The sequence below is a fragment of the Lissotriton vulgaris genome, chromosome 1_1, assembly GCF_964263255.1.
Source record: "Lissotriton vulgaris chromosome 1_1, aLisVul1.2, whole genome shotgun sequence".
Taxonomy (NCBI): Eukaryota; Metazoa; Chordata; class Amphibia; order Caudata; family Salamandridae; genus Lissotriton; species Lissotriton vulgaris.
In genome coordinates, this window is record NC_141685.1 from 233,808,843 (window position 1) to 233,835,677 (window position 26,835).

Genomic DNA, 26,835 nt, shown 5'->3' on the forward strand with positions numbered 1-26,835 from the left:
TGTTTTGCAAGGAAAGCCAGATTTATACATCCTTCAGAGGACAGAGTGTAAAAAAAAATAAGAGAAAATGAAAATGGAAGTTGTGAGAACTTCATTTTGAGATTGCATAAGAATTCAAATTCCTCTCACATGCTAAAGAATACCTGAACCCTTTTGATTAAACCACTATAGTTGTTATAATGAGACCATATTTGAAAGCCATCTGTGATTTTTCTGTTCTTACTCTGCAATGACCATGGGCAATGACAAGTTAAAAATAAAATGTATGCTAATTTTATAATGGAGAATGCGGGCATCGATCCCGCTACCTCTCGCATGCTAAGCGAGCGCTCTACCATTTGAGCTAATTCCCCTGTGTGTTTAATCTGCATAACAGGAAAAAAGTAACCTCACTGCCTTCCACACTTTATTTGCAGTCCAATTGCCCATAACAGTGTTCAGTTCACTCCTAACTTATGCCTTACCTCAACTTATGGGATGTTTTACAGTTCAGGTTGGCCTGTTTACTACTCGAATATGAGTGATATTGTGGTGTGTTCATCTAGACTCATACCCTACCTAATCTTGAAGTTAAATTTCCCACCAATGAGAAACCAAGGGAGATACCATTTTTGATAGTTATTGCATGTATAATGCAAGAATAATCACCAGATTATGAGAGTCCAGCAAAAATTACTAATTTTCGCCCAACGTGGAGCTCGAACCCACGACCCTGAGATTAAAAGTCTCATGCTCTACCGACTGAGCTAGCCGGGCTCCCACTTCAAGATGGTATGCAGACTAATCATTTTTTATGAAGGAAATCCAGTCCTGGACAATTTTTGGGAGTTATTGCAGGTCTAATGCAAGATTAATCTCCATATTATGAGAGTCAATGCAATATTCAGGCAAAAATTACTCATTTTTGCCCAACGTGGGGCTCGAACCCACGACCCTGAGATTAAGAGTCTCATGCTCTACCGACTGAGCTAGCCGGGCTCCCTCCTTAAGACAGTATGCAGACCAATCCCTTTTTGTGAAAAAAATCAAATCCTGGATATTCCTCTACTCTTGTTTTGCAAGGAAAGCCAGATTTATACATCCTTCAGAGGACAGGGTGTCAAAAAAAATAAGAGAAAATGAAAACGGAAGTTGTGAGAACTTCATTTTGAGATTGCATAACAATTCAAATTCCTCTCACATGCTAAAGAATACCTGAACCCTTTTGATTAAACCACTTTAGTTGTTATAATAAGACCATATTTGAAAGCCATCTGTGATTTTTCTGTTCTTACTCTGCAATGACCTTGGCAATGACAAGTTAAAAATAAAATGTATGCGAATTTTATAATGGAGAATGCGGGCATCGATCCCGCTACCTCTTGCATGCTAAGAGAGCGCTCTACCATTTGAGCTAACTCCCCTGTGTGTTTAATCTGCATAACATGAAAAAAGTAACCTTACTGACATCCGCACTTTATTTGAAGTCCAATTGCCCATAACAGTGTTAAGTTCACTCCTAACTTATGCCTTACCTCCACTTATGGGATGTTTTACAGTTCAGGTTGGCCTGTTTACTACTCGAATATGAGTGATATTGCGGTGTGTTCATCTAGACTCATACCCCAGCTAATCTTGAAGTTAAATTTCCCACCAATGAGAAACCAAGGGAGATACCATTTCTGATAGTTATTGCATGTCTAATGCAAGAATATTCACCAGATTATGAGAGTCAATGCAATAATCCAGCAAAAATTACTCATTTTCGCCCAACGTGGGGCTCGAACCCATGACCCTGAGATTAAGAGTCTCATGCTCTACCGACTGAGCTAGCCGGGATCCCTCCTTAAGAAAGTATGCAGACCAATCCCTTTTTGTGAAGAAAATCAAATCCTGGATATTCCTCTACTCTTGTTTTGCATGGAAAGCCAGATTTATACATCCTTCAGAGGACAGAGTGTCAAAAAAATAAGAGAAAATGAAAATGGAAGTTGTGAGAACTTCATTTTGAGATTGCATAACAATTCAAATTCCTCTCACATGCTAAAGAATACCTGAACCCTTTTGATTAAACCACTTTAGTTGTTATAATGAGACCATATTTGAAAGCCATCTGTGATTTTTCTGTTCTTACTCTGCAATGACCTTGGCAATGACAAGTTAACAATAAAATGTATGCAAATTTTATAATGGAGAATGCGGGCATCGATCCCGCTACCTCTCGCATGCTAAGCGAGCGCTTTACTATTTGAGCGAATTCCTCTTTGTGTTTAATCTGCATAACATGAAAAAAGTAACCTTACTGCGTTCCACACTTTATTTGAAGTCCAATTGCCCATAACAGTGTTCAGTTCACTCCTAATTTATGCCTTACGTCCACTTATGGGATGTTTTACAGTTCAGGTTGGCCTGTTTACTACTCGAATATGAGTGATATTGCGGTGTGTTCATCTAGACTCATACCCTAGCTAATCTTGAAATTAAATTTCCCACCAATGAGAAACCAAGGGAGATACAATTTCTGATAGTTATTGCATGTCTAATGCAAGAATATTCACCAGATTATGAGAGTCAATGCAATAATCCAGCAAAAATTACTCATTTTCGCCCAACGTGGGGCTCGAACCCACGACCCTGAGATTAAGAGTCTCATGCTCTACCGACTGAGCTAGCTGGGTTCCCACTTCAAGATGGTATGCAGACTAATCATTTTTTATGAAGGAAATCCATTCCTGGACAATTTTTGGGTGTTATTGCAAGTCTAATGCAAGATTAATCTCCATATTATGAGAGTCAATGCAATATTCAGGCAAAAATTACTCATTTTCGCCCAACGTGAGGCTCGAACCCACGACCCTGAGATTAAGAGTCTCATGCTCTACCGACTGAGCTAGCCGGGCTCCCTCCTTAAGACAGTATGCAGACCAATCCCTTTTTGTGAAGAAAATCAAATCCTGGATATTCGTCTACTCTTGTTTTGCAAGGAAGCCTGATTTATACATCCTTCAGAGGACAGAGTGTCAAAAAAAATAAGAGAAAATGAAAATGGAAGTTGTGAGAACTTCATTTTGAGATTGCATAAGAATTCAAATTCCTCTCACATGCTAAAGAATACCTGAACCCTTTTGATTAAACTACTTTAGTTGTTATAATGAGACCATATTTGAAAGCCATCTGTGATTTTTCTGTTCTTACTCTGCAATGACCATGGGCAATGACAAGTTAAAAATAAAATGTATGCAAATTTTATAATGGAGAATGCGGGCATCGATCCCACTACCTCTTGCATGCTAAGCGAGCGCTCTACCATTTGAGCTAATTCCCCTGTGTGTTTAATCTGCATAACATGAAAAAAGTAACCTTACTGCCTTCCGCACTTTATTTGAAGTCCAATTGCCCATAACAGTGTTAAGTTCACTCCTAACTTATGCCTTACCTCCACTTATGGGATGTTTTACAGTTCAGGTTGGCCTGTTTACTACTCGAATATGAGTGATATTGCGGTGTGTACATCTAGACTCATACCCCAGCTAATATTGAAGTTAAATTTCCCACCAATGAGAAACCAAGGGAGATACCATTTCTGATAGTTATTGCATGTCTAATGCAAGAATATTTACCAGATTATGAGAGTCAATGCAATAATCCAGCAAAAATTACTCATTTTCGCCCAACGTGGGGCTCGAACCCACGACCCTGAGATTAAGAGTCCCATGCTCTACCGACTGAGCTAGCCGGGCTCCCTCCTTAAGACAGTATGCAGACCAATCCCTTTTTGTGAAGAAAATCAAATCCTGGATATTCCTCTACTCTTGTTTTGCAAGGAAAGCCAGATTTATACATCCTTCAGAGGACAGAGTGTCAAAAAAAATAAGAGAAAATGAAAATGGAAGTTGTGAGAACTTCATTTTGAGATTGCATAAGAATTCAAATTCCTCTCACATGCTAAAGAATACCTGAACCCTTTTGATTAAACCACTTTAGTTGTTATAATGAGACCATATTTGAAAGCCATCTGTGATTTTTCTGTTCTTACTCTGCAATGACCTTGGCAATGACAAGTTAAAAATAAAATGTATGCAAATTTTATAATGGAGAATGCGGGCATCGATCCCGCTACCTCTCGCATGCTAAGCGAGCGCTCTACCATTTGAGCTAATTCCCCTGTGTGTTAAATCTGCATAACATGAAAAAAGTAACCTCACTGCCTTTCACACTTTATTTGAAGTTTAATTGCCCATAACAGTGTTCAGTTCACTCCTAACTTATGCCTTACCTCCACTTATGGGATGTTTTACAGTTCAGGTTGGCCTGTTTACTACTCGAATATGAGTGATATTGTGGTGTGTTCATCTAGACTCATACCCTACCTAATCTTGAAGTTAAATTTCCCACCAATGAGAAACCAAGGGAGATACCATTTTTGATAGTTATTGCATGTCTAATGCAAGAATAATCACGAGATTATGAGAGTCCAGCAAAAATTACTCATTTTCGCCCAACGTGGGGCTCGAACCCACGACCCTGAGATTAAGAGTCTCATGCTCTACCAACTGAGCTAGCCGGGCTCCCACTTCAAGATGGTATGCAGACTAATCATTTTTTATGAAGGAAATCCATTCCTGGACAATTTTTGGGAGTTATTGCATGTCCAATGCAAGATTAATCTGCATATTATGAGAGTCAATGCAATATTCAGGCAAAAATTACTCATTTTCGCCCATCGCGGGGCTCGAACCCACGACCCTGAGATTAAGAGTCTCATGCTCTACCGACTGAGCTAGCCGGGGTCCCTCCTTAAGACAGTATGCAGACCAATCCCTTTTTGTGAAGAAAATCAAATCCTGGATAGTCCTCTACTCTTGTTTTGCAAGGAAAGCCAGATTCATACATCCTTCAGAGGACAGAGGGTCAAAAAAAAATTAAGAGAAAATGAAAATGGAAGTTGTGAGAACTTCATTTTGAGATTGCATAAGAATTCAAATTCCTCTCACATGCTAAAGAATACCTGAACCCTTTTGATTAAACCACTTTAGTTGTTATAATGAGACCATATTTGAAAGCCATCTGTGATTTTTCTGTTCTTACTCTGCAATGACCTTGGCAATGACAAGTTAAAAATAAAATGTATGCAAATTTTATAATGGAGAATGCGGGCATTGATCCCGCTACCTCTCGCATGCTAAGCGAGCGCTCTACCATTTGAGCTAATTCCCATGTGTGTTAAATTTGCATAACATGAAAAAAGTAACCTCACTGCCTTTCACACTTTACTTGAAGTCCAATTGCCCATAACAGTGTTCAGTTTACTCCTAACTTATGCCTTACCTCCACTTATGGGATGTTTTACAGTTCAGGTTGGCCTGTTTACTACTCGAATATGAGTGATATTGTGGTGTGTTCATCTAGACTCATACCCTAGCTAATCTTGAAGTTACATTTCCCACCAATGAGAAACCAAAGGAGATATCATTTCTGATAGTTATTGCATGTCTAATGCAATAATATTCACCAGATTATGAGAGTCAATGCAATAATCCAGCAAAAATTACTCATTTTCGCCCAACGTGGGTCTCGAACCCACGACCCTGAGATTAAGAGTCTCATGCTCTACCAACTGAGCTAGCCGGGCTCCCACTTCAAGATGGTATTCAGACTAATCATTTTTTATGAAGGAAATCCATTTCTGGACAATTTTGGGAGTTATTGCATGTCTAATGCAAGATTAATCTCCAAATTATGAGAGTTAATGCAATATTCAGGCAAAAATTACTCATTTTCTCCCAACGTGGGGCTCGAACCCACGACCCTGAGATTAAGAGTCTCATGCTCTTCCGACTGAGCTTGTCGGGTTCCCTCCTTAAGACAGTATGCAGACCAATCCCTTTTTGTGAAGAAAATCAAATCCTGGATATTCCTCTACTCTTGTTTTGCAAGGAAAGCCAGATTTATACATCCTTCAGAGGACAGAGTGTCAAAAAAAATAAGAGAAAATGAAAATGGAAGTTGTGAGAACTTCATTTTGAGATTGCATAAGAATTCAAATTCCTCTCACATGCTAAAGAATACCTGAACCCTTTTGATTAAACCACTTTAGTTGTTATAATGAGACCATATTTGAAAGCCATCCGTGATATTTCTGTTCTTACTCTGCAATGACCTTGGCAATGACAAGTTAAAAATAAAATGTATGCAAATTTTATAATGGAGAATGCGGTCATCGATCCCGCTACCTCTCGCAAGCTAAGCGAGCGCTCTACCATTTGAGCTAATTCCCCTTTGTGTTTAATCTACATAACATGAAAAAAGTAACCTCACTGCCTTCCACACTTTATTTGAAGTCCAATTGCCCATAACAGTGTTCAGTTCACTCCTAACTTATGCTTTACCTCCACTTATGGGATGTTTTACAGTTCAGGTTGGCCTGTTTACTACTCGAATATGAGTGATATTGTGGTGTGTTCATCTAGACTCATACCCTACCTAATCTTGAAGTTAAATTTCCCACCAATGAGAAACCAAGGGAGATACCATTTTTGATAGTTATTGCATGTCTAATGCAAGAATAATCACCAGATTTCGAGAGTCCAGCAAAAATTACTCATTTTCGCCCAACGTGGGGCTCGAACCCACGTTGAGACAGTATGCAGACCAATCCCTTTTTGTGAAGAAAATCAAATCCTGGATATTCCTCTACTCTTGTTTTGCAAGGAAAGCCAGATTTATACATCCTTCAGAGGACAGAGTGTCAAAAAAATAAGAGAAAATGAAAATGGAAGTTGTGAGAACTTCATTTTGAGATTGCATAAGAATTCAAATTCCTCTCACATGCTAAAGAATACCTGAACCCTTTTGATTAAACCACTTTAGTTGTTATAATGAGACCATATTTGAAAGCCATCCGTGATTTTTCTGTTCTTACTCTGCAATGACCTTGGCAATGACAAGTTAAAAATAATATGTATGCAAATTTTATAATGGAGAATGCGGGCATCGATCCCGCTACCTCTCGCAAGCTAAGCGAGCGCTCTACCATTTGAGCTAATTCCCCTGTGTGTTTAATCTGCAGAACATGAAAAAAGTAACCTTACTGCCTTCCACACTTTATTTGAAGTCCAATTGCCCATAACAGTGTTCAGTTCACTCCTAACTTATGCCTTACCTCCACTTATGGGATGTTTTACAGTTCAGGTTGGCCTGTTTACTACTCGAATATGAGTGATATTGTGGTGTGTTCATCTAGACTCATACCCTACCTAATCTTGAAGTTAAATTTCCCACCAATGAGAAACCAAGGGAGATACCATTTTTGATAGTTATTGCATGTCTAATGCAAGAATAATCACCAGATTATGAGAGTCCAGCAAAAATTACTCATTTCCGCCCAACGTGGGGCTGTAACCCATGACCCTGAGATTAAGAGTCTTATGCTCTACCAACTGAGCTAGCCGGCCTCCCACTTCAAGATGGTATGCAGACTAATCATTTTTTATGAAGGAAATCCATTCCTGGACAATTTTTGGGAGTTATTGCATGTCTAATGCAAGATTAATCTGCATATTATGAGAGTCAATGCAATATTCAGGCAAAAATTACTCATTTTCGCCCATCGCGGGGCTCGAACCCACGACCCTGAGATTAAGAGTCTCATGCTCTACCGACTGAGCTAGCCGGGTTCCCTCCTTAAGACAGTATGCAGACCAATCCCTTTTTGTGAAGAAAATCAAATCCTGGATAGTCCTCTACTCTTGTTTTGCAAGGAAAGCCAGATTCATACATCCTTCAGAGGACAGAGTGTCAAAAAAAAATTAAGAGAAAATGAAAATGGAAGTTGTGAGAACTTCATTTTGAGATTGCATAAGAATTCAAATTCCTCTCACATGCCAAAGAATACCTGAACCCTTTTGATTAAACCATTTTAGTTGTTATAATGAGACCATATTTGAAAACCATTTGTGATTTTTCTGTTCTTACTCTGCAATGACCTTGGCAATGACAAGTTAAAAATAAAATGTATGCAAATTTTATAATGGAGAATGCGGGCATCGATCCCGCTACCTCTCGCATGCTAAGCGAGCGCTCTACCATTTGAGCTAATTCCCCTGTGTGTTAAATCTGCATAACATGAAAAAAGTAACCTCACTGCCTTTCACACTTTATTTGAAGTTCAATCGCCCATAACAGTGTTCAGTTCACTCCTAACTTATGCCTTACCTCTACTTATGGGATGTTTTACAGTTCAGGTTGGCCTGTTTACTACTCGAATATGAGTGATATTGTGGTGTGTTCATCTAGACTCATACCCTACCTAATCTTGAAGTTAAATTTCCCACCAATGAGAAACCAAGGGAGATACAATTTTTGATAGTTATTGCATGTCTAATGCAAGAATAATCACCAGATTATGAGAGTCCAGCAAAAATTACTCATTTTCGCTCATCGTGGGGCTCGAACCCACGACCCTGCGATTAAGAGTCTCATGCTCTACCGACTGAGCTAGCCGGGCTCCCACTTCAAGATGGTATGCAGACTAATCATTTTTTATGAAGGAAATACATTCCTGGACAATTTTTGGGAGTTATTGCGGGTCTAATGCAAGATTAATCTCCATATTATGAGAGTCAATGCAATATTCAGGCAAAAATTACTCGTTTTCGCCCAACGTTGGGCTCGAACCCACGACCTTGAGATTAAGAGTCTAATGCTCTACCGACTCAGCTAGCCGGGCTCCCTCCTTAAGACAGTATGCAGACCAATCCCTTTTTGTGAAGAAAATCAAATCCTGGATATTCCTCTACTCTTGTTTTGCAAGGAAAGCCAGATTTATACATCCTTCAGAGGACAGAGTGTCAAAAAAAATAAGAGAAAATGAAAACGGAAGTTGTGAGAACTTCATTTTGAGATTGCATAAGAATTCAAATTCCTCTCACATGCTAAAGAATACCTGAACCCTTTTGATTAAACCACTTTAGTTGTTATAATGAGACCATATTTGAAAGCCATCTGTGATTTTTCTGTTCTTACTCTGCAATGACCTTGGCAATGACAAGTTAAAAATAAAATGTATGCAAATTTTATAATGGAGAATGCGGGCATCGATCCCGCTACCTCTCGCATGCTAAGCGAGCGCTCTACCATTTGAGCTAATTCCCCTGTGTGATTAATCTGCATAACATGAAAAAAGTAACCTCACTGCCTTCCACACTTTATTTGAAGTCCAATTGCCCATAACAGTGTTCAGTTCACTCCTAACTTATGCCTTACCTCCACTTATGGGATGTTTTACAGTTCAGGTTGGCCTGTTTACTACTCGAATATGAGTGATATTGTGGTGTGTTCATCTAGACTCATACCCTACCTAATCTTGAAGTTAAATTTCCCACCAATGAGAAACCAAGGGAGATACAATTTTTGATAGTTATTGCATGTCTAATGCAAGAATAATCACCAGATTATGAGAGTCCAGCAAAAAGTACTCATTTTCGCTCAACGTGGGGCTCGAACCCATGACCCTGAGATTAAGAGTCTCATGCTCTGCCGACTGAGCTAGCCGGGCTCCCACTTCAAGATGGTATGCAGACTAATCATTTTTTATGAAGGAAATCCATTCCTGGACAATTTTTGGGAGTTATTGCAGGTCTAATGCAAGATTAATCTCCATATTATGAGAGTCAATGCAATATTCAGGCAAAAATCACTCGTTTTCGCCCAACGTGGGGCTCTAACCCATGACCCTGAGATTAAGAGTCTAATGCTCTACCGACTGAGCTAGCCGGGCTCCCTCCTTAAGACAGTATGCAGACCAATCCCTTTTTGTGAAGAAAATAAAATCCTGGATATTCCTCTACTCTTGTTTTGCATGGAAAGCCAGATTTATACATCCTTCAGAGGACAGAGTGTCAAAAAAAATAAGAGAAAATGAAAATGGAAGTTGTGAGAACTTCATTTTGAGATTGCATAAGAATTCAAATTCCTCTCACATGCTAAAGAATACCTGAACCCTTTTGATTAAACCACTTTAGTTGTTATAATGAGACCATATTTGAAAGCCATCCGTGATTTTTCTGTTCTTACTCTGCAATGACCTTGGCAATGACAAGTTAAAAATAAAATGTATGCAAATTTTATAATGGAGAATGCGGGCATCGATCCCGCTACCTCTCGCAAGCTAAGCGAGGGCTCTACCATTTGAGCTAATTCCCCTGTGTGTTTAATCTGCATAACATGAAAAAAGTAACCTTACTGCCTTCCACACTTTATTTGAAGTCCAATTGCCCATAACAGTGTTCAGTTCACTCCTAACTTATGCCTTACCTCCACTTATGGGATGTTTTACAGTTCAGGTTGGCCTGTTTACTACTCGAATATGAGTGATATTGTGGTGTGTTCATCTAGACTCATACCCTACCTAATCTTGAAGTTAAATTTCCCACCAATGAGAAACCAAGGGAGATACCATTTTTGATAGGTATTGCATGTCTAATGCAAGAATAATCACCAGATTATGAGAGTCCAGCAAAAATTACTCATTTTCGCCCAACGTGGGGCTGGAACCCATGACCCTGAGATTAAGAGTTTTATGCTCTACCAACTCAGCTAGCCGGCCTCCCACTTCAAGATGGTATGCAGACTAATCATTTTTTATGAAGGAAATCCATTCCTGGACAATTTTTGGGAGTTATTGCATGTCTAATGCAAGATTAATCTGCATATTATGAGAGTCAATGCAATATTCAGGCAAAAATTACTCATTTTCGCCCATCGCGGGGCTCGAACCCACGACCCTGAGATTAAGAGTCTCATGCTCTACCGACTGAGCTAGCCGGGTTCCCTCCTTAAGACAGTATGCAGACCAATCCCTTTTTGTGAAGAAAATCAAATCCTGGATAGTCCTCTACTCTTGTTTTGCAAGGAAAGCCAGATTCATACATCCTTCAGAGGACAGAGTGTCAAAAAAAATAAGAGAAAATGAAAACGGAAGTTGTGAGAACTTCATTTTGAGATTGCATAAGAATTCAAATTCCTCTCACATGCTAAAGAATACCTGAACCCTTTTGATTAAACCACTTTAGTTGTTATAATGAGACCATATTTGAAAGCCATCTGTGATTTTTCTGTTCTTACTCTGCAATGACCTGGGCAATGACAAGTTAAAAATAAAATGTATGCAAATTTTATAATGGAGAATGCAGGCATCGATCCCGCTACCTCTCGCATGCTAAGCGAGCGCTCTACCATTTGAGCTAATTCCCCTGTGTGTTTAATCTGCATAACATGAAAAAAGTAACCTCACTGCCTTCCACACTTTATTTGAAGTCCAATTGCCCATAACAGTGTTCAGTTCACTCCTAACTTATGCCTTACCTCCACTTATGGGATGTTTTACAGTTCAGGTTGGCCTGTTTACTACTCGAATATGAGTGATATTGTGGTGTGTTCATCTAGACTCATACCCTACCTAATCTTGAAGTTAAATTTCCCACCAATGAGAAACCAAGGGAGATACCATTTTTGATAGTTATTGCATGTCTAATGCAAGAATAATCACCAGATTATGAGAGTCCAGCAAAAATTACTCATTTTCGCCCAACGTGGGGCTCGAACCCACGACCCTGAGATTAAGAGTCTCATGCTCTACCGACTGAACTAGCCAGGCTCCCACTTCAAGATGGTATGCAGACTAATCATTTTTTATGAAGGAAATCCATTCCTGGACAATTTTTGGGAGTTATTGCGGGTCTAATGCAAGATTAATCTCCATATTATGAGAGTCAATGCAATATTCAGGCAAAAATTACTCGTTTTCGCCCAACGTGGGGCTCGAACCCACGACCCTGAGATTAAGAGTCTCATGCTCTACCGACTGAGCTAGCCGGGCTCCCTCCTTAAGACAGTATGCAGACCAATCCCTTTTTGTGAAAAAAATCAAATCCTGGATATTCCTCTACTCTTGTTTTGCAAGGAAAGCCAGATTTATACATCCTTCAGAGGACAGAGTGTCAAAAAAAATAAGAGAAAATGAAAATGGAAGTTGTGAGAACTTCATTTTGAGATTGCATAAGAATTCAAATTCCTCTCACATGCTAAAGAATACCTGAACCCTTTTGATTAAACCACTTTAGTTGTTATAATGAGACCATATTTGAAAGCCATCCGTGATTTTTCTGTTCTTACTCTGCAATGACCTTGGCAATGACAAGTTAAAAATAAAATGTATGCAAATTTTATAATGGAGAATGCGGGCATCGATCCCGCTACCTCTCGCAAGCTAAGCGAGCGCTCTACCATTTGAGCTAATTCCCCTGTGTGTTTAATCTGCATAACATGAAAAAAGTAACCTTACTGCCTTCCACACTTTATTTGAAGTCCAATTGCCCATAACAGTGTTCAGTTCAGTCCTAACTTATGCCTTACCTCCACTTATGGGATGTTTTACAGTTCAGGTTGGCCTGTTTACTACTCGAATATGAGTGATATTGTGGTGTGTTCATCTAGACTCATACCCTACCTAATCTTGAAGTTAAATTTCCCACCAATGAGAAACCAAGGGAGATACCATTTTTGATAGTTATTGCATGTCTAATGCAAGAATAATCACCAGATTATGAGAGTCCAGCAAAAATTACTCATTTTCGCCCAACGTGGGGCTGGAACCCATGACCCTGAGATTAAGAGTCTTATGCTCTACCAACTGAGCTAGCCGGCCTCCCACTTCAAGATGGTATGCAGACTAATCATTTTTTATGAAGGAAATCCATTCCTGGACAATTTTTGGGAGTTATTGCATGTCTAATGCAAGATTAATCTGCATATTATGAGAGTCAATGCAATATTCAGGCAAAAATTACTCATTTTCGCCCATCGCGGGGCTCGAACCCACGACCCTGAGATTAAGAGTCTCATGCTCTACCGACTGAGCTAGCTGGGCTCCCTCCTTAAGACAGTATGCAGACCAATCCCTTTTTGTAAAGAAAATCAAATCCTGGATATTCCTCTACTCTTGTTTTGCAAGGAAAGCCAGATTTATACATCCTTCAGAGGACAGAGTGTCAAAAAAAATAAGAGAAAATGAAAACGGAAGTTGTGAGAACTTCATTTTGAGATTGCATAAGAATTCAAATTCCTCTCACATGCTAAAGAATACCTGAACCCTTTTGATTAAACCACTTTAGTTATTATAATGAGACCATATTTGAAAGCCATCTGTGATTTTTCTGTTCTTACTCTGCAATGACCTTGGCAATGACAAGTTGAAAATAAAATGTATGCAAATTTTATAATGGAGAATGCGGGCATCGATCCCGCTACCTCTCGCATGCTAAGCGAGCGCTCTACCATTTGAGCTAATTCCCATGTGTGTTAAATCTGCATAACATGAAAAAAGTAACCTCACTGCCTTCCACACTTTATTTGAAGTCCAATTGCCCATAACAGTGTTAAGTTCACTCCTAACTTATGCCTTACCTCCGCTTATGGGATGTTTTACAGTTCAGGTTGGCCTGTTTACTACTCGAATATGAGTGATATTGCGGTCTGTTCATCTAGACTCATACCCTAGCTAATCTTGAAGTTAAATTTCCCACCAATGAGAAACCAAGGGAGATACCATTTTTGATATGTATTGCATGTCTAATGCAAGAATATTCACCAGATTATGAGAGTCAATGCAATAATCCAGCAAAAATTACTCATTTTCGCCCAACGTGGGTCTCGAACCCACGACCCTGAGATTAAGAGTCTCATGGTCTACCGACTGAGCTAGCCGGGCTCCCACTTCAAGATGGTATGCAGACTAAACAATTTTTAGGAAGGAAATCCATTCCTGGACAAATTTTTGGGAGTTAGTGCATGTCTAATGCAAGATTAATCTCCATATTATGAGAGTCAATGCAATATTCAGGCAAAAATGACTCATTTTCGCCCAACGTGGGGCTTGAATCCACGACCCTGAGATTTAGTGTCTCATGCTCTACCGACTGAGCTAGCCGGGTTCCCTCCTTAAGACAGTATGCAGACCAATCCCTTTTTGTGAAGAAAATCAAATCCTGGATATTCCTCTACTCTTGTTTTGCAAGGAAAGCCAGATTTATACATCCTTCAGAGGACAGAGTGTCAAAAAAAATAAGAGAAAATGAAAATGGAAGTTGTGAGAACTTCATTTTGAGATTGCATAAGAATTCAAATTCCTCTCACATGCTAAAGAATACCTGAACCCTTTTGATTAAACCACTTTAGTTGTTATAATGAGACCATATTTGAAAGGCATCTGTGATTTTTCTGTTCTTACTCTGCAATGACCTTGGCAATGACAAGTTAAAAATAAAATGTATGCAAATTTTATAATGGAGAATGCAGGCATCGATCACGCTACCTCTCGCATGCTAAGCGAGCACTCTACCATTTGAGCTAATTCCCCTGTGTGTTAAATCTGCATAACATGAAAAAAGTAACCTCACTGCCTTCCACACTTTATTTGAAGTCCAATTGCCCATAACAGTGTTCAGTTCACTCCTAACTTATGCCTTACCTCCACTTATGGGATGTTTTACAGTTCAGGTTGGCCTGTTTACTACTCGAATATGAGTGATATTGTGGTGTGTTCATCTAGACTCATACCCAACCTAATCTTGAAGTTAAATTTCCTACCAATGAGAAACCAAGGGAGATACCATTTTTGATAGTTATTGCATGTCTAATGCAAGAATAATCACCAGATTATGAGAGTCCAGCAAAAATTACTCATTTTCGCCCAACGTGGGGCTCGAACCCACGACCCTGAGATTAAGAGTCTCATGCTCTACCGACTGAGCTAGCCGGGCTCCCACTTCAAGATGTTATGCAGACTAATCATTTTTTATGAAGGAAATCCATTCCTGGACAATTTTTTGGGAGTTATTGCATGTCTAATGCAAGATTAATCTCCATATTATGAGAGTCAATGCAATATTCAGGCAAAAATTTCTCGTTTTCGCCCAACGTGGGGCTCGAACCCACGACCCTGAGATTAAGAGTCTCATGCTCTACCGACTAAGCTAGCCGGGTTCCCTCCTTAAGACAGTATGCAGACCAATCCCTTTTTGTGAAGAAAATCAAATCCTGGATATTCCTCTACTCTTGTTTTGCAAGGAAAGCCAGATTTATACATCCTTCAGAGGACAGAGTGTCAAAAAAAATAAGAGAAAATGAAAATGGAAGTTGTGAGAACTTCATTTTGAGATTGCATAGGAATTCAAATTCCTCTCACATGCTAAAGAATACCTGAACTCTTTTGATTAAACCACTTTAGTTGTTATAATGAGACCATATTTGAAAGCCATCTGTGATTTTTCTGTTCTTACTCTGCAATGACCTTGGCAATGACAAGTTAAAAATAAAATGTATGCACATTTTACAATGGAGAATACGGGCATCAATCCCGCTACCTCTCGCACGCTAAGCGAGCGCTCTACCATTTGAACTAATTCCCCTGTGTGTTTAAGCTGCATAACATGAAAAAAGTAACCTTACTGCCTTCCACACTTTATTTGAAGTCCAATTGCCCATAACAGTGTTAAGTTCACTCCTAACTTATGCCTTACCTCCACTTATGGGATGTTTTACAGTTCAGGTTGGCCTGTTTACTACTCGAATATGAGTGATATTTTGGTGTGTTCATCTAGACTCATACCCTAGCTAATCTTGAAGTTAAATTTCCCTCCAATGAGAAACCAAGGGAGATACCATTCCTGATAGTTATTGCATGTCTAATGCAAGAATATTCACCAGATTATGAGAGTCCATTAAAAATTACTCATTTTCGCCCAACGTGGGGCTCGAACCCACGACCCTGAGATTAAGAGTCTCATGCTCTACCGACTGAGCTAGCCGGGCTCCCACTTCAAGATGTTATGCAGACTAATCATTTTTTATGAAGGAAATCCATTCCTGGACAATTTTTTGGGAGTTATTGCATGTCTAATGCAAGATTAATCTCCATATTATGAGAGTCAATGCAATATTCAGGCAAAAATTTCTCGTTTTCGCCCAACGTGGGGCTCGAACCCACGACCCTGAGATTAAGAGTCTCATGCTCTACCGACTAAGCTAGCCGGGTTCCCTCCTTAAGACAGTATGCAGACCAATCCCTTTTTGTGAAGAAAATCAAATCCTGGATATTCCTCTACTCTTGTTTTGCAAGGAAAGCCAGATTTATACATCCTTCAGAGGACAGAGTGTCAAAAAAAATAAGAGAAAATGAAAATGGAAGTTGTGAGAACTTCATTTTGAGATTGCATAAGAATTCAAATTCCTCTCACATGCTAAAGAATACCTGAACCCTTTTGATTAAACCACTTTAGTTGTTATAATGAGACCATATTTGAAAGCCATCTGTGATTTTTCTGTTCTTACTCTGCAATGACCTTGGCAATGACAAGTTAAAAATAAAATGTATGCACATTTTATAATGGAGAATGCGGGCATCGATCCCGCTACCTCTCGCATGCTAAGCAAGCGCTCTACCATTTGAGCTAATTCCCCTGTGTGTTTAATCTGCATAACATGAAAAAAGTAACCTTACTGCCTTCCACACTTTATTTGAAGTCCAATTGCCCATAACAGTGTTAAGTTCACTCCTAACTTATGCCTTACCTCCACTTATGGGATGTTTTACAGTTCAGGTTGGCCTGTTTACTACTCGAATATGAGTGATATCGGTGTGTGTTTATCTAGACTCATACCCTAGCTAATCTTGAAGTTAAATTTCCCACCAATGAGAAACCAAGGGAGATACCATTTCTGATAGTTATTGCATGTCTAATGCAAGAATATTCACCAGATTATGAGAGTCAATGCAATAATCCAGCAAAAATTACTCATTTTCGCCCAATGTGGGGCTCGAACCCACGACCCTGAGATTAAGAGTCTCATGCTCTACCGACTGAGCTAGCCGGGCTCCCACTTCAAGATGATATGCAGACTAATCATTTTTTATGAAGGAAATCCATTCCTGGACAATTTTTGGGAGTTATTGCATGTCTAATGCAAGATTAATCTCCATATTATGAGAGTCAATGCAATATTCAGGCAATAATTACTCGTTTTCGCCCAACATGGGGCTCGAACCCACGACCCTGAGATTAAGAGTCTCATGCTCTACCGACTGAGCTAGCCGGGTTCCCTCCTTAAGACAGTATGCAGACCAATCCCTTTTTGTGAAGAAAATCAAATACTGGATATTCCTCTACTCTTGTTTTGCAAGGAAAGCCAGATTTATACATCCTTCAGAGGACAGAGTGTCAAAAAAAATAAGAGAAAATGAAAATGGAAGTTGTGAGAACTTCATTTTGAGATTGCATAAGAATTCAAATTCCTCTCACATGCTAAAGAATACCTGAACCCTTTTGATTAAACCACTTTAGTTGTTATAATGAGACCATATTTGAAAGCCATCTGTGATTTTTCTGTTCTTACTCTGCAATGACCTTGGCAATGACAAGTTAAAAATAAAATGTATGCACATTTTATAATGGAGAATACGGGCATCAATCCCGCTACCTCTCGCACGCTAAGCGAGCGCTCTACCATTTGAACTAATTCCCCTGTGTGTTTAAGCTGCATAACATGAAAAAAGTAACCTTACTGCCTTCCACACTTTATTTGAAGTCCAATTGCCCATAACAGTGTTAAGTTCACTCCTAACTTATGCCTTACCTCCACTTATGGGATGTTTTACAGTTCAGGTTGGCCTGTTTACTACTCGAATATGAGTGATATTGCGGTGTGTTCATCTAGACTCATACCCTAGCTAATCTTGAAGTTAAATTTCCCTCCAATGAGAAACCAAGGGAGATACCATTCCTGATAGTTATTGCATGTCTAATGCAAGAATATTCACCAGATTATGAGAGTCCATTAAAAATTACTCATTTTCGCCCAACGTGGGGCTCGAACCCACGACCCTGAGATTAAGAGTCTCATGCTCTACCGACTGAGCTAGCCGGGCTCCCACTTCAAGATGTTATGCAGACTAATCATTTTTTATGAAGGAAATCCATTCCTGGACAATTTTTTGGGAGTTATTGCATGTCTAATGCAAGATTAATCTCCATATTATGAGAGTCAATGCAATATTCAGGCAAAAATTTCTCGTTTTCGCCCAACGTGGGGCTCGAACCCACGACCCTGAGATTAAGAGTCTCATGCTCTACCGACTAAGCTAGCCGGGTTCCCTCCTTAAGACAGTATGCAGACCAATCCCTTTTTGTGAAGAAAATCAAATCCTGGATATTCCTCTACTCTTGTTTTGCAAGGAAAGCCAGATTTATACATCCTTCAGAGGACAGAGTGTCAAAAAAAATAAGAGAAAATGAAAATGGAAGTTGTGAGAACTTCATTTTGAGATTGCATAAGAATTCAAATTCCTCTCACATGCTAAAGAATACCTGAACCCTTTTGATTAAACCACTTTAGTTGTTATAATGAGACCATATTTGAAAGCCATCTGTGATTTTTCTGTTCTTACTCTGCAATGACCTTGGCAATGACAAGTTAAAAATAAAATGTATGCACATTTTATAATGGAGAATGCGGGCATCGATCCCGCTACCTCTCGCATGCTAAGCAAGCGCTCTACCATTTGAGCTAATTCCCCTGTGTGTTTAATCTGCATAACATGAAAAAAGTAACCTTACTGCCTTCCACACTTTATTTGAAGTCCAATTGCCCATAACAGTGTTAAGTTCACTCCTAACTTATGCCTTACCTCCACTTATGGGATGTTTTACAGTTCAGGTTGGCCTGTTTACTACTCGAATATGAGTGATATCGGTGTGTGTTTATCTAGACTCATACCCTAGCTAATCTTGAAGTTAAATTTCCCACCAATGAGAAACCAAGGGAGATACCATTTCTGATAGTTATTGCATGTCTAATGCAAGAATATTCACCAGATTATGAGAGTCAATGCAATAATCCAGCAAAAATTACTCATTTTCGCCCAATGTGGGGCTCGAACCCACGACCCTGAGATTAAGAGTCTCATGCTCTACCGACTGAGCTAGCCGGGCTCCCACTTCAAGATGATATGCAGACTAATCATTTTTTATGAAGGAAATCCATTCCTGGACAATTTTTGGGAGTTATTGCATGTCTAATGCAAGATTAATCTCCATATTATGAGAGTCAATGCAATATTCAGGCAATAATTACTCGTTTTCGCCCAACATGGGGCTCGAACCCACGACCCTGAGATTAAGAGTCTCATGCTCTACCGACTGAGCTAGCCGGGTTCCCTCCTTAAGACAGTATGCAGACCAATCCCTTTTTGTGAAGAAAATCAAATACTGGATATTCCTCTACTCTTGTTTTGCAAGGAAAGCCAGATTTATACATCCTTCAGAGGACAGAGTGTCAAAAAAAATAAGAGAAAATGAAAATGGAAGTTGTGAGAACTTCATTTTGAGATTGCATAAGAATTCAAATTCCTCTCACATGCTAAAGAATACCTGAACCCTTTTGATTAAACCACTTTAGTTGTTATAATGAGACCATATTTGAAAGCCATCTGTGATTTTTCTGTTCTTACTCTGCAATGACCTTGGCAATGACAAGTTAAAAATAAAATGTATGCACATTTTATAATGGAGAATACGGGCATCGATCCCGATACCTCTCGCATGCTAAGCGAGCGCTCTACCATTTGAGCTAATTTCCCTGTGTGTTTAATCTGCATAACATGAAAAAAGTAACCTCACTGCCTTCCATACTTTATTTGAAGTCCAATTGCCCATAACAGTGTTCAGTTCACTCCTAACTTATGCCTTACCTCCACTTATGGGATGAAACGATTACTGCAACAGTTTGTACGCAGGAGCAGCTAAATCTATCCTGCACAAACTGCAAATGATTCAAAATGCGGCGGCCCGGCTTGTCTTAAGATGGCCTAGGAGATCATCCGCATCAGCTGCTCTGAATGCGTTGCACTGGCTCCCCATCCAAAAACGGATACTATTCAAAGTCCTTCTGATCACATACAGAGGCTTTCATAAATGCGGACCCAAAAATCTGTCAACCAAATTTCACAGATACCTCCCAAAGAGGGAACTTAGATCAGCCACTGCTAATCTAAAGACCATACCCAAGTTTCGACTGACCACCAAGGGTGGCAAATCCCTAGCAGTCCTAGGCGCCAAGGCCTGGAATGCCCTTCCAGCTAAACTTAGAGCATCACCATCAGAAAAAATCTATAAAAAACTTCTAAAAACATGGATCTACGGATTATCTGATGCAAAATGTAAGACTCTAATCTAAGGACATCTACAGCTCAGCTACCATCCCCAAATATTTCATCTTTGCAGTGAAATCATCAGCGCCAAGATGCTCCATGGATTGTATGTGCGCTATACAAAAACCAACAAACATCAAACATCAAACATTTTACAGTTCAGGTTGGCCTGTTTACTACTCGAATATGAGTGATATTGTGGTGTGTTCATCTAGACTCATACCCTACCTAATCTTGAAGTTAAATTTCCCACCAATGAGAAACCAAGGGAGATACCATTTTAGATAGTTATTGCATGTCTAATGCAAGAATAATCACCAGATTATGAGAGTCCAGCAAAAATTACTCATTTTCGCCGAACGTGGGGCTCGAACCCACGACCCTGAGATTAAGAGTCTCATGCTCTACCGACTGAGCTAGCCGGGCTCCCTCCTTAAGACAGTATGCAGACCAATCCCTTTTTGTGAAGAAAATCAAATCCTGGATATTCCTCTACTCTTGTTTTGCAAGGAAAGCCAGATTTATACATCCTTCAGAGGACAGAGTGTCAAAAAAAATAAGAGAAAATGAAAATGGAAGTTGTGAGAACTTCATTTTGAGATTGCATAGGAATTCAAATTCCTCTCACATGCTAAAGAATACCTGAACCCTTTTGATTAAACCACTTTAGTTGTTATAATGAGACCATATTTGAAAGCCATCTGTGATTTTTCTGTTCTTACTCTGCAATGACCTTGGCAATGACAAGTTAAAAATAAAATGTATGCACATTTTACAATGGAGAATGCGGGCATCGATCCCGCTACCTCTCGCACGCTAAGCGAGCGCTCTACCATTTGAACTAATTCCCCTGTGTGTTTAAGCTGCATAACATGAAAAAAGTAACCTTACTGCCTTCCACACTTTATTTGAAGTCCAATTGCCCATAACAGTGTTAAGTTCACTCCTAACTTATGCCTTACCTCCACTTATGGGATGTTTTACAGTTCAGGTTGGCCTGTTTACTACTCGAATATGAGTGATATTGCGGTGTGTTCATCTAGACTCATACCCTAGCTAATCTTGAAGTTAAATTTCCCTCCAATGAGAAACCAAGGGAGATACCATTTCTGATAGTTATTGCATGTCTAATGCAAGAATATTCACCAGATTATGAGAGTCAATGCAATAATCCAGCAAAAATTACTCATTTTCGCCCAACGTGGGGCTCGAACCCACGACCCTGAGATTAAGAGTCTCATGCTCTACCGACTGAGCTAGCCGGGCTCCCACTTCAAGATGTTATGCAGACTAATCATTTTTTATGAAGGAAATCCATTCCTGGACAATTTTTTGGGAGTTATTGCATGTCTAATGCAAGATTAATCTCCATATTATGAGAGTCAATGCAATATTCAGGCAAAAATTTCTCGTTTTCACCCAACGTGGGGCTCGAACCCACGACCCTGAGATTAAGAGTCTCATGCTCTACCGACTAAGCTAGCCGGGTTCCCTCCTTAAGACAGTATGCAGACCAATCCCTTTTTGTGAAGAAAATCAAATCCTGGATATTCCTCTACTCTTGTTTTGCAAGGAAAGCCAGATTTATACATCCTTCAGAGGACAGAGTGTCAAAAAAAATAAGAGAAAATGAAAATGGAAGTTGTGAGAACTTCATTTTGAGATTGCATAGGAATTCAAATTCCTCTCACATGCTAAAGAATACCTGAACTCTTTTGATTAAACCACTTTAGTTGTTATAATGAGACCATATTTGAAAGCCATCTGTGATTTTTCTGTTCTTACTCTGCAATGACCTTGGCAATGACAAGTTAAAAATAAAATGTATGCACATTTTACAATGGAGAATGCGGGCATCGATCCCGCTACCTCTCGCACGCTAAGCGAGCGCTCTACCATTTGAACTAATTCCCCTGTGTCTTTAAGCTGCATAACATGAAAAAAGTAACCTTACTGCCTTCCACACTTTATTTGAAGTCCAATTGCCCATAACAGTGTCAAGTTCACTCCTAACTTATGCCTTACCTCCACTTATGGGATGTTTTACAGTTCAGGTTGGCCTGTTTACTACTCGAATATGAGTGATATTGCGGTGTGTTCATCTAGACTCATACCCTAGCTAATCTTGAAGTTAAATTTCCCTCCAATGAGAAACCAAGGGAGATACCATTTCTGATAGTTATTGCATGTCTAATGCAAGAATATTCACCAGATTATGAGAGTCCAGCAAAAATTACTCATTTTCGCCCAACGTGGGGCTCGAACCCACGACCCTGAGATTAAGAGTCTCATGCTCTACCGACTGAGCTAGCCGGGCTCCCACTTCAAGATGTTATGCAGACTAATCATTTTTTATGAAGGAAATCCATTCCTGGACAATTTTTTGGGAGTTATTGCATGTCTAATGCAAGATTAATCTCCATATTATGAGAGTCAATGCAATATTCAGGCAAAAATTTCTCGTTTTCACCCAACGTGGGGCTCGAACCCACGACCCTGAGATTAAGAGTCTCATGCTCTACCGACTAAGCTAGCCGGGTTCCCTCCTTAAGACAGTATGCAGACCAATCCCTTTTTGTGAAGAAAATCAAATCCTGGATATTCCTCTACTCTTGTTTTGCAAGGAAAGCCAGATTTATACATCCTTCAGAGGACAGAGTGTCAAAAAAAATAAGAGAAAATGAAAATGGAAGTTGTGAGAACTTCATTTTGAGATTGCATAGGAATTCAAATTCCTCTCACATGCTAAAGAATACCTGAACTCTTTTGATTAAACCACTTTAGTTGTTATAATGAGACCATATTTGAAAGCCATCTGTGATTTTTCTGTTCTTACTCTGCAATGACCTTGGCAATGACAAGTTAAAAATAAAATGTATGCACATTTTACAATGGAGAATGCGGGCATCGATCCCGCTACCTCTCGCACGCTAAGCGAGCGCTCTACCATTTGAACTAATTCCCCTGTGTCTTTAAGCTGCATAACATGAAAAAAGTAACCTTACTGCCTTCCACACTTTATTTGAAGTCCAATTGCCCATAACAGTGTCAAGTTCACTCCTAACTTATGCCTTACCTCCACTTATGGGATGTTTTACAGTTCAGGTTGGCCTGTTTACTACTCGAATATGAGTGATATTGCGGTGTGTTCATCTAGACTCATACCCTAGCTAATCTTGAAGTTAAATTTCCCTCCAATGAGAAACCAAGGGAGATACCATTTCTGATAGTTATTGCATGTCTAATGCAAGAATATTCACCAGATTATGAGAGTCCAGCAAAAATTACTCATTTTCGCCCAACGTGGGGCTCGAACCCACGACCCTGAGATTAAGAGTCTCATGCTCTACCGACTGAGCTAGCCAGGCTCCCACTTCAAGATGTTATGCAGACTAATCATTTTTTATGAAGGAAATCCATTCCTGGACAATTTTTTGGGAGTTATTGCATGTCTAATGCAAGATTAATCTCCATATTATGAGAGTCAATGCAATATTCAGGCAAAAATTTCTCGTTTTCGCCCAACGTGGGGCTCGAACCCACGACCCTGAGATTAAGAGTCTCATGCTCTACCGACTAAGCTAGCCGGGTTCCCTCTTTAAGACAGTATGCAGACCAATCCCTTTTTGTGAAGAAAATCAAATCCTGGATATTCCTCTACTCTTGTTTTGCAAGGAAAGCCAGATTTATACATCCTTCAGAGGACAGAGTGTCAAAAAAAATAAGAGAAAATGAAAATGGAAGTTGTGAGAACTTCATTTTGAGATTGCATAAGAATTCAAATTCCTCTCACATGCTAAAGAATACCTGAACCCTTTTGATTAAACCACTTTAGTTGTTATAATGAGACCATATTTGAAAGCCATCTGTGATTTTTCTGTTCTTACTCTGCAATGACCTTGGCAATGACAAGTTAAAAATAAAATGTATGCACATTTTATAATGGAGAATGCGGGCATCGATCCCGCTACCTCTCGCATGCTAAGCGAGCGCTCTACCATTTGAGCTAATTCCCCTGTGTGTTTAATCTGCATAACATGAAAAAAGTAACCTTACTGCCTTCCACACTTTATTTGAAGTCCAATTGCCCATAACAGTGTTAAGTTCACTCCTAACTTATGCCTTACCTCCACTTATGGGATGTTTTACAGTTCAGGTTGGCCTGTTTACTACTCGAATATGAGTGATATCGGTGTGTGTTTATCTAGACTCATACCCTAGCTAATCTTGAAGTTAAATTTCCCACCAATGAGAAACCAAGGGAGATACCATTGTTGATAGTTATTGCATGTCTAATGCAAGAATAATCACCAGATTATGAGAGTCCAGCAAAAATTACTCATTTTCGCCCAGCGTGGGGCTCGAACCCACGACCCTGAGATTAAGAGTCTCATGCTCTACCGACTGATCTAGCCGGGCTCCCACTTCAAGACGGTATGCAGACTAATCATTTTTTATGAAGGAAATGTTATGTTATGTTATGTTACATACATTTGTAATGCGCACTGCTGCCCCAGCTAAGGGGCGTCCTGGCGCATGGCAGATAAAAATGCAACACCACAGGAAACATAACAGAAAGGAGGAAATCCATTCCCGGACAATTTTTGGGAGTTATTGCATGTCTAATTTAATTTTAATTTAATTTAATAGCGATTTCTAAAGCGCCTGGTGACCCAAGGGCATCCCCGCGCTATAAAATTTGTAATCCTGTTGAGGGGGAGGGGGAGAGGAGAGATGCTTATAAGGGACTCTATTTAGGGAATAGGTATGTCTTTAGTTTCTTGCGAAATGCCAGATAGTTAGTTTCAAGTCTGAGGGAGCGTGGAAGGGCGTTCCATCCAGCAGCAGCTTGAACTGAGAATTGTCGTCCTCCTGTGCGGGTCTTTTTAAATCTGGGTATGCTGGCCAGGTTCTCATTCTGGGATCGTAGGGATCTGGTTGTTGTGTAGGGAGTGATCATTTTGCTGAGAATTGCCGGGCCAGATCCGTTGATCAGCTTATGTGTTGTGCACATCGCTTTGAATTGCACCCTTTGGCGCACAGGGAGCCAGTGTAGAGCCTTGAGGGCCGGCTTGGCGGAGACTCTGGGGGGGAGGTTGGTGAGAAGGCGTGCCGCCGCGTTCTGTGTCCGCTGGAGCTTTGTCAGGGTGGCCTCAGGAGCTCCTAGGTAGACCATATTACTGTAGTCCAGGCGAGACAGTACCAGTCCCTGGATGAGCAGTTTCCTAGAAGTAGGTGGCAGTAAGGGGAGAATCTTGCGGGTTGTGCGTAGAAGCCCGAAGCAGGTGCCCGAGGTTTTTGCTGCTTGTGTCTTCATAGACAGCTCTGGTTCGAGCCACACACCAAGTGTTTTAATTTCACGCTTCGGGGGGGGATTTCCCCGAATACGTCGGGCCAGAGTGCTGGAGGGATGGTCGTCCATTGCTTCCCTAGGAGCATCACCTCCGTCTTTGACCCATTGAGTTTTAGTGATGAATTATTCATCCAGTTGTGAATTCCAATAAGACAATTGGTCAGGTTTTCTGGATGGTCGATCAGTTGGGACAGGGAGACGACCAGCTGGGTGTCGTCAGCACAGCTTACCATTTTTATGTTAAATGGTGTCACCACGTCCTCAAGGGGGGCCATGTACGCGTTAAAAAGCGTCGGACTCAGGGAGGAGCCCTGAGGGACACCGCTTGTGAGTGGAAGGATGGAAGAGTGGTGATTGTTGTCCCACACTTGGAACGTGCGCCCTGTAAGAAAGGATTCAATCCAACTGAGTGCCGTCCCAGTAAGTCCTGCATCTGCCAGTCTATGAAGAAGGACACGATGATTGACTGTGTCGAAGGCTGCGCTTAGATCCAGGAGGATCACTGCCACTGATCCTCTTGAATCTAGTATGCGCCTTGCTTCTTCAATGACGGCAAGGAGTGCGGTGTCTGTACCATGGCTCGGGCGAAATCCAGTTTGGGATTGCCTAAGTATTTTGTTGGTCTCAAAGAACTGAGATAATTGGGCGTTTACCAATTTCTCTGCTATTTTGCTGATACCCGGGAGGAGTGATATTGGTCGGTAATTCAACAAGTCTGCTGGGTCTAGCTGGATTAATCTCCATATTATGAGAGTCAATACAATATTCAGGCAAAAATTACTTGTTTTCACCCAACATGGGGCTCGAACCAACGACCCTGAGATTAAGAGTCTCATGCTCTACCGACTGAGCTAGCCGGGTTCCCTCCTTAAGACAGTATGCAGACCAATCCCTTTTTGTGAAGAAAATCAAATCCTGGATATTCCTCTACTCTTGTTTTGCAAGGAAAGCCAGATTTATACATCCTTCAGAGGACAGAGTGTCAAAAAAAATAAGAGAAAATGAAAATGGAAGTTGTGAGAACTTCATTTTGAGATTGCATAAGAATTCAAACTCCTCTCACATGCTAAAGAATACCTGAACCCTTTTGATTAAACCACTTTAGTTGTTATAATGAGACCATATTTGAAAGCCATCTGTGATTTTTCTGTTCTTACTCTGCAATGACCTTGGCAATGACAAGTTAAAAATAAAATGTATGCAAATTTTATAATGGAGAATGCGGGCATCGATCCCGCTA

General features: G+C 40.1%; 13 non-coding genes across 13 annotated transcripts; all 13 read right to left on the minus strand.

Annotated features, from left to right (window-relative positions):
* Nucleotides 1-280: 280 nt before the first annotated feature.
* TRNAA-AGC (transfer RNA alanine (anticodon AGC)) lies at nt 281-353 on the minus strand. Its single transcript has one exon. It is a non-coding gene; the product is annotated as a tRNA-Ala (tRNA).
* A 552-nt stretch (nt 354-905) lies between these two features.
* TRNAK-CUU (transfer RNA lysine (anticodon CUU)) lies at nt 906-978 on the minus strand. The gene has a single exon. It is a non-coding gene; the product is annotated as a tRNA-Lys (tRNA).
* Nucleotides 979-4,071: 3,093 nt separating this feature from the next.
* Nucleotides 4,072-4,144, minus strand: TRNAA-AGC (transfer RNA alanine (anticodon AGC)). Its single transcript has one exon. It is a non-coding gene; the product is annotated as a tRNA-Ala (tRNA).
* Nucleotides 4,145-4,474: 330 nt separating this feature from the next.
* Nucleotides 4,475-4,547, minus strand: TRNAK-CUU (transfer RNA lysine (anticodon CUU)). The gene has a single exon. It is a non-coding gene; the product is annotated as a tRNA-Lys (tRNA).
* Nucleotides 4,548-8,009: 3,462 nt separating this feature from the next.
* Nucleotides 8,010-8,082, minus strand: TRNAA-AGC (transfer RNA alanine (anticodon AGC)). The gene has a single exon. It is a non-coding gene; the product is annotated as a tRNA-Ala (tRNA).
* A 977-nt stretch (nt 8,083-9,059) lies between these two features.
* TRNAA-AGC (transfer RNA alanine (anticodon AGC)) lies at nt 9,060-9,132 on the minus strand. Its single transcript has one exon. It is a non-coding gene; the product is annotated as a tRNA-Ala (tRNA).
* A 2,652-nt stretch (nt 9,133-11,784) lies between these two features.
* On the minus strand, nt 11,785-11,857 carry TRNAK-CUU (transfer RNA lysine (anticodon CUU)). The gene has a single exon. It is a non-coding gene; the product is annotated as a tRNA-Lys (tRNA).
* A 2,868-nt stretch (nt 11,858-14,725) lies between these two features.
* Nucleotides 14,726-14,798, minus strand: TRNAK-CUU (transfer RNA lysine (anticodon CUU)). Its single transcript has one exon. It is a non-coding gene; the product is annotated as a tRNA-Lys (tRNA).
* Nucleotides 14,799-15,776: 978 nt separating this feature from the next.
* TRNAK-CUU (transfer RNA lysine (anticodon CUU)) lies at nt 15,777-15,849 on the minus strand. The gene has a single exon. It is a non-coding gene; the product is annotated as a tRNA-Lys (tRNA).
* Nucleotides 15,850-17,889: 2,040 nt separating this feature from the next.
* Nucleotides 17,890-17,962, minus strand: TRNAK-CUU (transfer RNA lysine (anticodon CUU)). Its single transcript has one exon. It is a non-coding gene; the product is annotated as a tRNA-Lys (tRNA).
* A 3,473-nt stretch (nt 17,963-21,435) lies between these two features.
* Nucleotides 21,436-21,508, minus strand: TRNAK-CUU (transfer RNA lysine (anticodon CUU)). Its single transcript has one exon. It is a non-coding gene; the product is annotated as a tRNA-Lys (tRNA).
* A 978-nt stretch (nt 21,509-22,486) lies between these two features.
* TRNAK-CUU (transfer RNA lysine (anticodon CUU)) lies at nt 22,487-22,559 on the minus strand. Its single transcript has one exon. It is a non-coding gene; the product is annotated as a tRNA-Lys (tRNA).
* Nucleotides 22,560-24,185: 1,626 nt separating this feature from the next.
* On the minus strand, nt 24,186-24,258 carry TRNAA-AGC (transfer RNA alanine (anticodon AGC)). The gene has a single exon. It is a non-coding gene; the product is annotated as a tRNA-Ala (tRNA).
* Between the last annotated feature and the right edge of the window lie 2,577 nt (nt 24,259-26,835).